Raw genomic sequence first — 12,029 nt, 5'->3', positions numbered from 1 at the left:
TCTAATCTGATCCGCCGTTAGGAATAGTTGCTGCATTTTACATATGTGCATATATACAGGTATGTATATGTACCAATATATATATATAAAGATGCAACAAATATTCAAATATTCACTGATCACTTAAAGACTGTATCTATCTAAATGGTCTAAATTATCTAGCAACTTTAGTTGCTCCTTATTCATTTGACCAGCTGCATGTGTGCTCTGTACATAGTTCTAATGAATAGGCCCCTAGGTTTAATTAAAGGGGAAAAAACATTGTTTCTCCCAACAGCTGCAAACTATTTACACTGCATTTGTGTTGATGGCTAATAAAAGAGCAAAGGAGTGTGGGGACAGCCCACATTATCTAATGAACAATTAATACACTTAAAGTACATATCAAATATATATTATTGGTTGAATTGTGTCCCTCCCAAAAAGAAAGGTTGCAGTCTTCACCCCTAGTACCTTGGAATGCGGAATATTTGGAGGTAGGTATTTATAGAGGTAATCAAGTTAAAATGAGGTCAGTAGGGTGAGTTTTCATCCAATATGCCCAGTGTCCTTATAAAAAGGGGAAATGGTGGCATAGACATGCACACAGGGAGAATGCCATGAGAAGATTGGAGTTTTGCTGCCACAAGCCAAGAAACTACCAGAGCCAGGAGACAGCCTGGAACAGATCCTCCCCAAGAGCCTTCAGAGGGAACACAGTCCTGCCCACACCTTCGTTTCAGACTTCTGGTCTCCAAAAGTGTGAGACAAAAATTTCTGTTTTTCTAAGATTCCCTGTGGGTAGTATTTTGTTATAGCAGCCCTCACAAATGAATACAATATACTTATGTCAGCAGGTACTAATGAAGGGTAGATAATTGAAATAAGACTTGCACCAAGATTTCATGTACTATTCCTAGGGGCGAATCTCATCTGGTGAATGTCAGGTCTCTGCCAGTTCCTTCTCCTTGGTGTGTCTTGTCTGGTTTGGCTCCGGCCCGGCTGACTCCTATCCGGATAGCTGCAGCGGTTGCTCTCTCAATAGAACTCTTGTCCCGTGTCAGTCCATGCTGGCATCAAGAATGACCTTTCTAAAACATTAGTCTGATTACTCAATGGTGAGCTGCTTGGCTTCTCATTTTTTTTTTTAGCTCCCCGTGTACCCTCACAGAAGTCTGAGTACAGAACAGGTGTTTAGAAACAAAACAACAGGTTATTGGGAGCCCTAGCTGTTGCGATGCTAGCCCTCACACCCTGCTTCACAGTTTCAAAGGTGTGGCCACGTATGCAATGCTCCCCACAACAACCTGTGAGGCACGCGTGATCACTATAAAGGTGAAGAAACTGCTTCCATGAGGTGTGACTTTCCCGAGACAATCACATGGTCAATAATTAGTCAGTAGGAAAATCAGAAACTTGTTCCTATTTTGTGATATCCAAAAAGCATATGTGCACACATGCACATTATAATATATATGTAATACGCATTGTACTGTATATATTTTATATATTGCATTACAAAGATTTCAATAGCCATAACAAAGCAAGAGCTCATAGAATTGAGAGCAGCTCTGATGCAGTGACTCCTGTCCCCTTCCCACCCCATCATCCTTCAGAGGGTCAGTTAAGAGCTGCTTCAGGACTGGTGGAAGCCTCAGCCTGGACCACCATTTGCTCCCTCTCACCCATTCCACAGCAGTCACGAGAAGCAGTCTAGTGAGGCAGGGACACGGGCCTGCTATTCTCGGGTCTTGGCCCCTGAGATCCATTTCAGTGGCTGGATCATGCCCAGGGCGGAGAGTAGCTCTGCTCACTGCAGGTGTGGAAGGGGGAAGCAGGCTCATGCATTCTCAGGTTTTGGCACTCAGACCAATGCTTCATTATGGACCCTGGAAGAGTTACAGCCACCCTGGGCTGTCCCTACGCTCCTTTGCTCTTTTATTAGCCATCAACACAAATGCAATGTAAATAATTTGCAGCTGTTGGGAGAAACAATTAATCTTTTTTCCCCCTTAATTAAACCTAGGGGCCTATTCATTAGAACTATGTACAGAGCACATGCCAGGAGCTCACCCAGTGTTTCAGATTCTCTGTGCCACTTGGCTCTGTGGCAGGCAATGGGATCCAGAGGCACCGTTCCTGGTTTTGCCCTGGCTTAGCCACTTGCTGCTGGGCGTAGGTGAGTCAGGTGCTCTCAGAATTTCAATTCCCACAGCTGTGGAATGATGGTGTTGATGCCACCTACAGGGTTGTCCTGTCATTCAGATGTCCTGTGCTAGAAACAGCCTCTGCCCTTTCATTGCTCAGACTCACCACCTGCTCTCTGGGCAGTGACAGTGTCTGGAGGAGAGGTGGTTTATAGACCAGCCTTAAAGCTGCAGTCGTCCCCTCCTTAGTGGAGATGGGCTGATTTCCTTCTAGCCACAGACCTGCCCCCCCCAACTCTTCTCTATCACTGCTACAGGTAGCCAGGTACTTACCACATAGTAGGCATTTTACACACATACATTCATTAATCCTCACAACAACCCCCTTAAGGAATACTTTATATCTCATTTTGCAGGTGTTGAACGGAAGTCCAGAAGGATTTATATGTTCCCATTTTGGAAAATAAGAATGTTAACATCCCTAAAGTTTTCTCACTTCTCTTCCACATTCTAACTTCCCTCAGATCTATCTGGACTTTTGCTTTGTCAAAGTTGATAAACATTTGCATTTTTGATATGTAAGCAAAATTAGGTCTTGTATGCTTTGTCTATAGACCAAATCACCAGGGTTGCACACCAATAACCTAAATTTACATTATTTTGATTATTGTGGCAAGTATTATACAAGAATTTCTTTTTCTTCTTAGTAGCCCAATGGTCATTTCAAGGACATTCCTTGCATCCAGACCAACTGGATTCTTTACTCTTTCCTTCATCAAATGTCTGAATCGTGCTCCATTTCAGCTTGCGTTATATTTGGAATTAGCCTTCTTTGTATTTTTTTTTTGTTTTCTGAACTGAATGGTTGCCTTTTTATTTCTATTAAGTAATGAAACATAGGACTTCTTCTCTGCAGCTGAACCATGTTATAGCTTTTAAATAATTCCATCCATTATTCATTCCTCATTTGTAAAACGGAGATGTCCATTTCTCAGGATTGCTGTGAAAACTACGTGACATAAGCTAGTACCCCTGGAATAGAGTAGGCATTCAAACACTCTTCAGTCCCCCAGCCCATCTTATGACCTGCTGAGGTGTGGCCTTGTACTTTCAGAAATATTTAGCCCAGCTTCATTCATTCAACAAATATTTATGGAGTATTTAAAATGTACAGAAAACATTGAGTTAAATGGAAAAAAAGTCCTTGAAAAAAGAATTTAACAAAATTGGACATACATTTTAAATTAAAACTATCACAAATGATAAACAGAAAACAACTTCCTTAATCTGATAAAGAACTTGTACAAAAACCCATAGCTAACATCATACTAAATGGTTAAAGAGTGAATGCTTTCCTCCTAAGATCAGAAGGAATACAAGGATGCATAATCTCACTACTTCTATTCACATAGTACTGGAGGTTCTAACCAGTGCAACAAGAAGAATAATATCAGAATGGAAATGAAAATGTAAAACTGTTATTATTCACAGAGAACATGATCATCATTGTAAAATTCTACGAGATCGAAAATGCTACCAGAACTAATAAGAGGTTTAGCATGATCACAGGATAGAAAGCCAATATATAAAAATCAATGGTATTTCTATGTACTAGCAATAAATAATTAGAAATTTAAATTGAAAAATACTGTTAGCATCAAAAATATGAAACAATAAGTTTCACAAAATATATGGAAGATCTGTACACTGAAAACTCTAAGACAGTGCTGAAAGAATTTAAAGACTTGGAGAGGTTTTAATGGAGAGATAAATAGTGTTCATGATTTGGTAGACTCAATATAGTAAAGATGTAAATTTTCCCCAAAATCGATCCATAGATTTAATGCAACTCCAATCAAAATACCAGCAGGATTTTTTAAAGGATAAGCTAATTCAAAAATTTATGTAAAAATGTAAAAGACCTGACTGCCAAAATAATTTTGGAAAAGAAGCACAAAGTTGGAGGACTTACATTACCTGATTTCAATACTCATTGCAAAGCTACCCTAATCAAGATAGTGCGGTATTGACATAAAGGTATACATGTAGATCAACAAGAAACAGCAAAGAGTCCAGAAATAGACATATGCATACGGTTGCATCAATTATGACAAAGGTTCCAAGATAATTCAATGGGGAGAAGGTTAGTCTTTCCATTAAATGCTGCTGGAAAATTTGAATATCTTATGCAAAAAAGTGAACTTCAGTCACACTGTACACCATACACAAAAATTATTTCTAAAAGGATGTATGCCTACATGATGAGTGCGTTGCACACCCTTTGGGGAATGGTCATGCTTGAAGGTGCAGACCCGGGGAGGTGGGGGGGGAGGGGATGGAGGTATGACTACATGATGAGTGCCAGGCGCACTGTCTGGAGAATGAGAATGGACGCGCTTGGGACTCTGACTCGGGGGGACGGGTGGGACATGGACAATGCATATGACCTGAACTTATGTACCCCCATGATGAGCTGAAATAAAAAAAAAAAAAAAAAAGGATCATAGTCCTAAATGCAGGAGTAGTCCTAAATGTAAATGTAGAGCTAAATGTAAAATTATATTAATAAAACCTTTAAAAGAAGGCATAAAAGAAAGTCATAGTGTCCTTGGGTTAGGGAAAGATTAGAAGGGTCAAAAAAAAAAAAAAAACACACACAAAAAACCATGAGCCATAAGAGATAAAATTGATAATATCAAACTCTGTAAAAATTATAAGCTTTTATTTTTTGAAAAACACAAAAAAAATTTTGCAAAATTTTACAGACTGGGAAAAATATTTATAAAACATATCTCATAAATATATATCCAAAATACTTAAATAACTCCTGTAATTAAATAATAAGACAAACTGATTTTTTAAAATAAGCAAAAATCTGAAGAGACCTGTCACCATAATAAGTATATGAGCACCAAATAAAAGCATGAAAATATTCTCAATATCAAGTCATCAGGTATATGTAAGTTAAAGCCACAATGGGACATCACCACATCACCACTTGAATGGCTAAAATAAAACTGACAACACCAAGTTCAGATGAAAATGTGAAGAAACTGGAACTTTTCTACATCATTGGTAAGAATATAAAATAATACAGGCAATTTGGAAAATGGTTCAGCAGTTTCTTATAAAATGACTAAGGAATTTCATTCCTAGAATTTACCCAAGAGAAATGAAAACATAAATTACACCAAAAGACTTATATCTAAATGATCATAGAATCTTTATTCAGAATATGTAGTGCCAAACTGGAAACTAAAATGGCCATCAACTAGTGAATGGAAAAACAAATTGCAAGATACCCAGATAATGAACACCTACTTGGCAATAATAAAAAAAGAAATCAACTACTGAGCCATGTGACAAAATGGATGAATCTCCTAAGAATTTCACAGGTGACATGAAGTGAAAGAAGTCAGACACAAAAGCCTGCATGCTATTTGATCCCATTCATATGACATTCTGGAAAATGCAGAAGTATAAGGACAAATACCAACAGATCAGTAGTTGCTAGCACTTGGGGACAGTGTAGGATTAGATTACAAAGGGGCACAAGGGAACATCTGGATTGTGGTGGTAGTTACACTTCTGCGTGGATGCATTTGTCAAAACTTATCCAACTTCACACTTAAAAAGGTTGAATCTTATTATGTGTAAATTATACCTCAATCAATGTGGGCCAAGAACAGTCTTTATCCTCTAAGGACTCTCAGACTAGAGTGGGATCCAGGACAACCAGTGATGGTAAGAGGTAGGTAAGAAGAGGATGAGCAGAGTGCTATGGAAAAGAGAGAGGCACTGACTTAGCCACAGTAATTCAGGATCACTTCTTGGAGAAAGTGGATTCTGAGTCATGAGCAGTAAGAATTAAGCAGGGATAAAGGATGTGGAGGGCTCCAGACAGAGGAATGTGAATGGACAAAGGCCCAGTAGTAAAACCACTTAATATACATTGGGGAAAATGTGAATAATTAGGTTTGCCTGGAGGATAAAGTTTGATGGAGAGTCCAGCCACACGGCCGGGCTGATGGACAGCACTCACATTACCCAGGGCCTATGGGCACCCACAGAAATCATCCAGGAGCTACTTCCAAACCCTGCCTTCATGGGGTGCTGGAGAACCATCTCTTTCCAGAAAGAAGCAGTAGGTGTTGATGCTTGTTACTTGGCTGCTATTCCTTATTTAATCTCTTCCTTCCCCTGATGTGCTCTCCCTAAACAAAATGCTGTGCCTTTTTCTTCCAATAGACTGAGGCCAGTCAGCTCAGGCTTTGCTCCACTTGGATGCCACTTCAGAAGGACTTACTTTTCACTAGTTTTTCACAAAATCATGTCCCCTTCCTGAGCTCTGCCATACCACGCCACTTCAGTACTGCTTCCTGCCTCTGCCTTGTCTCTTTTCCATGACGTTTTGGCATCTGGAAAATGCCTGTGTTTTTGCACTCATGCAGAGGAAACACCAGTGTTATATTTCTACTCCATTTACAGAGAAATTAGGTCTTGCCCCCCCAATGCGCCTTTAACTAGAGCACAGATGCATTTCTCAGGAGAGCCCCTCAGCTCTCTTCTCTTTGCTTCCACCTCTGAAAAGTGCATTACTGCTCCCCGTCCAAGCTGCAGGGCCAATTGGCTGATGATTCGCCTTTCGAATCTTTATGCTTTCATTCTAAAGTTGACCCTTCTGGCCACTGCTAGCCCCTGAATCCTCAGAACGCCCATACTTCTCCCTGGGTAAAAGTAAACTATGAGTAAAAAAACATCCTTTCCTAACTGCAAAATGCTCTAGAGTGAGGTTAACTATGCTCTAGTAGGTATATTATTCCAGAAGTCAGGCTGGTGTTTTTGCCTGCCATGCTCCACTTCCCCTTCTGACCTGATCCCCTAGTAGAACTGCTTAGACGCAGGTAGATATTGGACCTATGGGGAATTGATGGGTGTAGTAGGTTGGGCCAATAGATTTTTACCTTGAAATTTCCATTTAATAGGCCCAGAAATGATAGTTTGCTTGGCAATGGGCACTTGAGATCTCGAGATGACAGTTTATAAGGAGTTGGCGTGGCATTCATGCAATGATCACTCAAAGTTTAGGGGAAGCTGAAAATCTATTAAAATCAGAGAAAGTCAATCTGCCAAGGGACACAAGATTTGGGAGTAGATAGGCAGAGAAGAAACGCACCCCAGGTGGCTGTAGGAGACTTAGAGGCGGGCCCTGCTTACCCTTCAACACTCATCAGCCTACTTTTGGGTATCTGCGGTTGCCAAGAAAACCCCTCAGTAGTTCTTCCCTCAACCACTATTTTTTATTTGTATTGGTTTGAGGAGGTGTCTCTTCTTGCAATAAAGTGATCCCTAACTACAATAATTATAACAGCACTTAAAAAAGATTTTTATTCCCTGTTTCAGAGTGAGGCAGGGATAAGATCCCTCTCCAAGCAAACCTGATCCTGCACCTGCTAGCCTAGGATCCTTCAGCAGCTCTTCTGCCCCCCATTACAAGATTACACGAGGCCACCCAAGGCCCCAGCTCCCTTGATCCCCGCTGCCTTTGCCCTCCATGCACTGTCTACCCTGCTCACATTCCCTACTCCTGACTGCTGCCTGTTTGTCCTTCAAGATTCAGCTCCAGCTCCTGCTCCTCCGGGTGCCCTCCTCTGTTCCCTCATGTCACTCTTATGCCACAGGTCTACTGCATTGCCATTAGCTATTTTCCTGAGGAACCTCCAGCCCCTTGAGGGGAAAGCAGTTCCCTAGTCACGATGTCCAGTTCCCAGCCCAGTCCCCAGCACACAGTAGGTCACTGGCAAACGAGGTTGAGCACGCCTCTGCCTTGCTAGCATCACCAATACCTGGAGCAGTTAGCAGCACTTTGATCCCAATGAGTAGGTATTTTGATGTCCCCCAAATAGAAAGAGGGTGTGCCTCTCAATTCTTAGGGTGACATTTACCATCACTTAATTAGAGGCAATGTATATAGCTTGCTAGAGGTACCAATTAGAGAGTTTTAAATACAAATCCCATGTGTATGACTCACACATGCAAAAATCCACAGATGAGACTTACATTTCACTGTTTTAATTGGGTTGAAAAAGTATTTGAAGAAAAGATGACTGAGTCATTAATCCTTAACTACTTGGTAGGTGCTTTTAGTGGGAACAGAACATTGTTTTCCTTCCTTTTCTCCCTTTTTTCCTCCTTTCTTTTCAACCATCCACCCATCCATCCATCCATCATTCCTATTTTCATCGTTCCTTTCATCTATCATTTTCTGTCTTTAAATACTCAATTATTTGTAGTCTGGACATGCTCAACATCATTAACTAAATTGCTCTAGCCTGGGGATGAGCTATGTGCCAACATCCCTTTGGGTACTGGCACGTGAGCCAGGTGCAAGGCTAGGAAGAACTGTGCACTGGGGTGCCACATGGTCTTACAAAAGTGGGATTTTAAGCTGTCTCTATACAAGCCATCTGTATAAAACCAAATGGCTAAAGCTCACCCTAAGACAGCCCCTACGGTTGAGTACAAGGGGTACTGGGTTTAATTTCAAAGTCGCAACACTGCATACTAACAGGATATCTTAGGCGAATCTTTCAACTTTCCCAGACCTCTGCTCTCCTTTATGAAATGGAGATAACATCCATTCTGCAAGGTTGTTGGAATGAGGTTAAATGAGGCTCTGAGTTAGAGCTGACTCACTGGTAACTAGCACTTTATAGCCCCCAGCAAAGGCTTTTCAATTCTTGATACCCACAGGTTGGGATCAGGCCCTATATGGGACCAAGTGTCCCAGATAGACATGCCCATGATGCAGCCCATCTCTTGGGAGGATGGAGACATAGCAGAGCCTGAGGCTTAACTCCCCAGGGCTGGGAGGATTAGATGAAGTCTCTGAAGAAGATTGAGAATCATTTGGAAAGGATCACTTAGAATAGGAAGGGGCGAAAGAAGGACTGACATTGTTTAATGCTCCCATTCAGCTGCAGCAGCCAACTCATTTTCCTCACAAAATGTTTTAGCTACTGAACAACATCATTGGACTAAAGAGTGTTCTAAATTGTTATATCTATAATTCCCCAAGATCATTATTACTTCAATATCTCATGCACTGCATTTTAAACATCTTTAACCCCTAAAACCAGCCCTTAACTTACTTTGGAATTTATGCTAATGAATGTAATTGTCTAACATTCTTTCTGTAATTGCTGCTGTCAGACCAGAATTATTACATAGCCAGTCAGGAGCTGTCACTCCTGAGGACCTACTGTGTGCCAGGCTTTGCAGTCAAGATCTCATCAAGTCCTCACAAGCACTCCCATGGGAGGGCAGCCTTGGCTCCACTTCATGGAGAGGGAGCAGAGGATCAGAGAGCTTGAGGAACTCACAAAAGGCCACAGCCCCTATGTGGAGGAAGTGAGACTCCCACAACCTTTGCCCCACCAGGGATCAACACAACAGCATGCCTTTGTTTCCATCTCCTGTGGGTCAAGCTTGGACCAAGTGTTGGGCAGGGTGCAAGGAGACACGCGGCCAAGACTGAAGCTGAGTGGGTGATACGGTTTGGATATTTCTCCCTTCCAAATCTCACATTGAAATTTGATCCCCAGGGTTGGAGGTGGGGCCTAGTGGGTAGAGTTTGTGTTGTGGGGGCGGGTCCCTCATGAAAGGCTTGGTGCTGTCCTCCTTATTTCTCACCATTAGTTCCTATGAGAACTGCGTGTTGAAAAGAACCCGGCACTCCCTTCTCCCTCTAGCTTCCTTCCCCTCACCATGTGATGCCTGCTTCCCTGCGCCTTGCAGGATGAACGGAAGCTTCCTGAGGACTCCCCAGAAGAAAATGCCAGTGCCATGCAGAACCATGATCCAAATAATGCCTTTTTTCTGTATAAATTATCTAACCTCAGGTATTCCTTTACAGAAACACAAACGGACTAAAACTCTGGGAAATGGTCAGGGTTCTTGAGAGGACCAGAACCAGTAGGCTAGATCTAGTTATGTCTATGTCTATATGTGTGTGGAGATGTACATATATATGCATATGTGGAGATTTTACATATATACATATATATATGTATATATATATATATATAGAGAGAGAGAGAGAGAGAGAGAGAGAGAGAGAGGAGGGAGGGGCAGATTTTAAGAAATTGGTTTGGGCATTTTTAGGGACTAGCAAATCTGAAATCTATAGGGCAAGCATGCAAGCTAGAAAACCAAGCAGAAGTTGATGCTGCAGTCCTCGGGCAGAATTTCTTTTTCTCTGGGAAACCTCAGCTCTACCTATTAAAGTTTTTCAACTGATTAGATGCACCCATGTTATTGAGAACTCATGAGATTATAGATGTTAATTAGTGTTTGATTGAGTAACTGGGTACTATAACCTAGCCAAGTTGACACATCACAAACTAATCATCACACCCATCGAAGAATCTGTTAGAATGCTATATTTAAATTGAGCGAGAAGATTTGGAGTACAAATTCCTCTTAACCTCAGATAGAAACACCATATTTTTGTTTCTCTCCTGGCAAAGTAATAAATAAAACCCTTGTGGCTTATGCTATCAACTTTGTTCTAGAAGGTAGCAAATGTGTGATACATTTTTATTGCAAGTTCCATTTCATGCCTTAGATTCCGAGATGTTCATAACGATGGATGGCAATTATCTGGTTTACGGTATATTCACTGCAAAATGCTCGCCTACTTCTCAATGCTTCAGAAAGAAAGCACTGGCAGGCCAATTTCACTGCTTATTTATGTGGACTGTTATCTGCATTTCTCCAGCTCTGGCTCCTTCCTGGGATGCTAGGGAATATCAGATGCAGAGGATACAAAAAAACCCTCCTCCTTTCGCCCACCAAATATATAATTATAATAAAGCTACAAGCCTAATACCCTAGGTCACTCTCATGGTCAGTCCTGAGTGTCAGCGTATCAGATAAGATGGTTCCGTTTTCATCCACATGTCTGCACTCTGCCTGCCCAGTTCAGCTCAGCTCAGGCACCACTGCCTCGGGGCCTAACAGGCCCCTACACACACACCCAAGACTAAATTAAGTCCCTCTCCTTGTCCTCCTGTAGCCCCTGCTTACCTCTAGGATAGCAAGGACTGTACTGGGATGTAAATATCTTTTAGTGTCTGTCCTCTACCAGATGGCAGGGAAGATGCTGGGGTGTTTATCAATATTTCTAACCCAGCATACCAATTCTCAGAATAGGGTCAGGAATACTTACCGGGGGTGGGGGGAAGGTCCGTGAGACCCTGTCAGGGGTTCACAAGGTCAAAACTATTTTTATAAAAGTGCTAAGATAGTATTTGCTTTCTTTGCTTTCATTCTCTCTGGAGGAGTTTGCCAGAGACTATATAATGTGATACAGCACAGATTGACTACAGAAGATATGAGAATCCAGCTGTTATCTATTAAGCCAAACATTAAAGACATTTACAAAAATGTAAAACAATGGAACTCTTCCCACTATTTTTTATTTTTTGAGAATATAGTTATTTTAATAAAAAGTATGTTATTTTGGTCAATATGTGAATATCATTATTATTTTTAACTGCATTAATTATATACTTCTAAATTTTATCCATTTCAATTACTAATGCACTAGATAGAAATAGGCATAACCCACAAAAACTAAAGGTCTTTGGAGTTAATATTTAAGAGGTTAAAGTGTTTTAAGATCAAAAAGTTTGCTATATGGCCTGGCAAAGGACTGGAAACATGGTATATACAACTCAAGCAGAAAGATAGAGAAAGACTGTGAGTGGGGGAAGTAGGAGGGGAGAAGAAAGGGACATTGGGAAGAGAGGGAAGGAAGGGTATCTAAAGTTGTCAAGGCGAGACTCATAATCAATTCTTAGCTTTAACTGAGTTGGGAGAAAGTCAATCAATGTAGTGACA

At 41.1% G+C, this 12,029-nt stretch overlaps 1 protein-coding gene across 1 annotated transcript in view; it reads right to left on the bottom strand.

Moving 5' to 3' along the window:
- The window catches only part of CLSTN2 (calsyntenin 2), a 580,228-nt gene that overhangs the window by 351,454 nt on the left and 216,745 nt on the right, over positions 1-12,029 (bottom strand). The window lies entirely within an intron of this gene.

This window comes from Lemur catta, chromosome 1, assembly GCF_020740605.2.
Source record: "Lemur catta isolate mLemCat1 chromosome 1, mLemCat1.pri, whole genome shotgun sequence".
In the NCBI taxonomy this organism is placed as follows: domain Eukaryota; kingdom Metazoa; phylum Chordata; class Mammalia; order Primates; family Lemuridae; genus Lemur; species Lemur catta.
The sequence above is the reverse complement of the archived record's forward strand: the minus strand, read 5'-3'. Positions and strand labels throughout refer to the sequence as shown.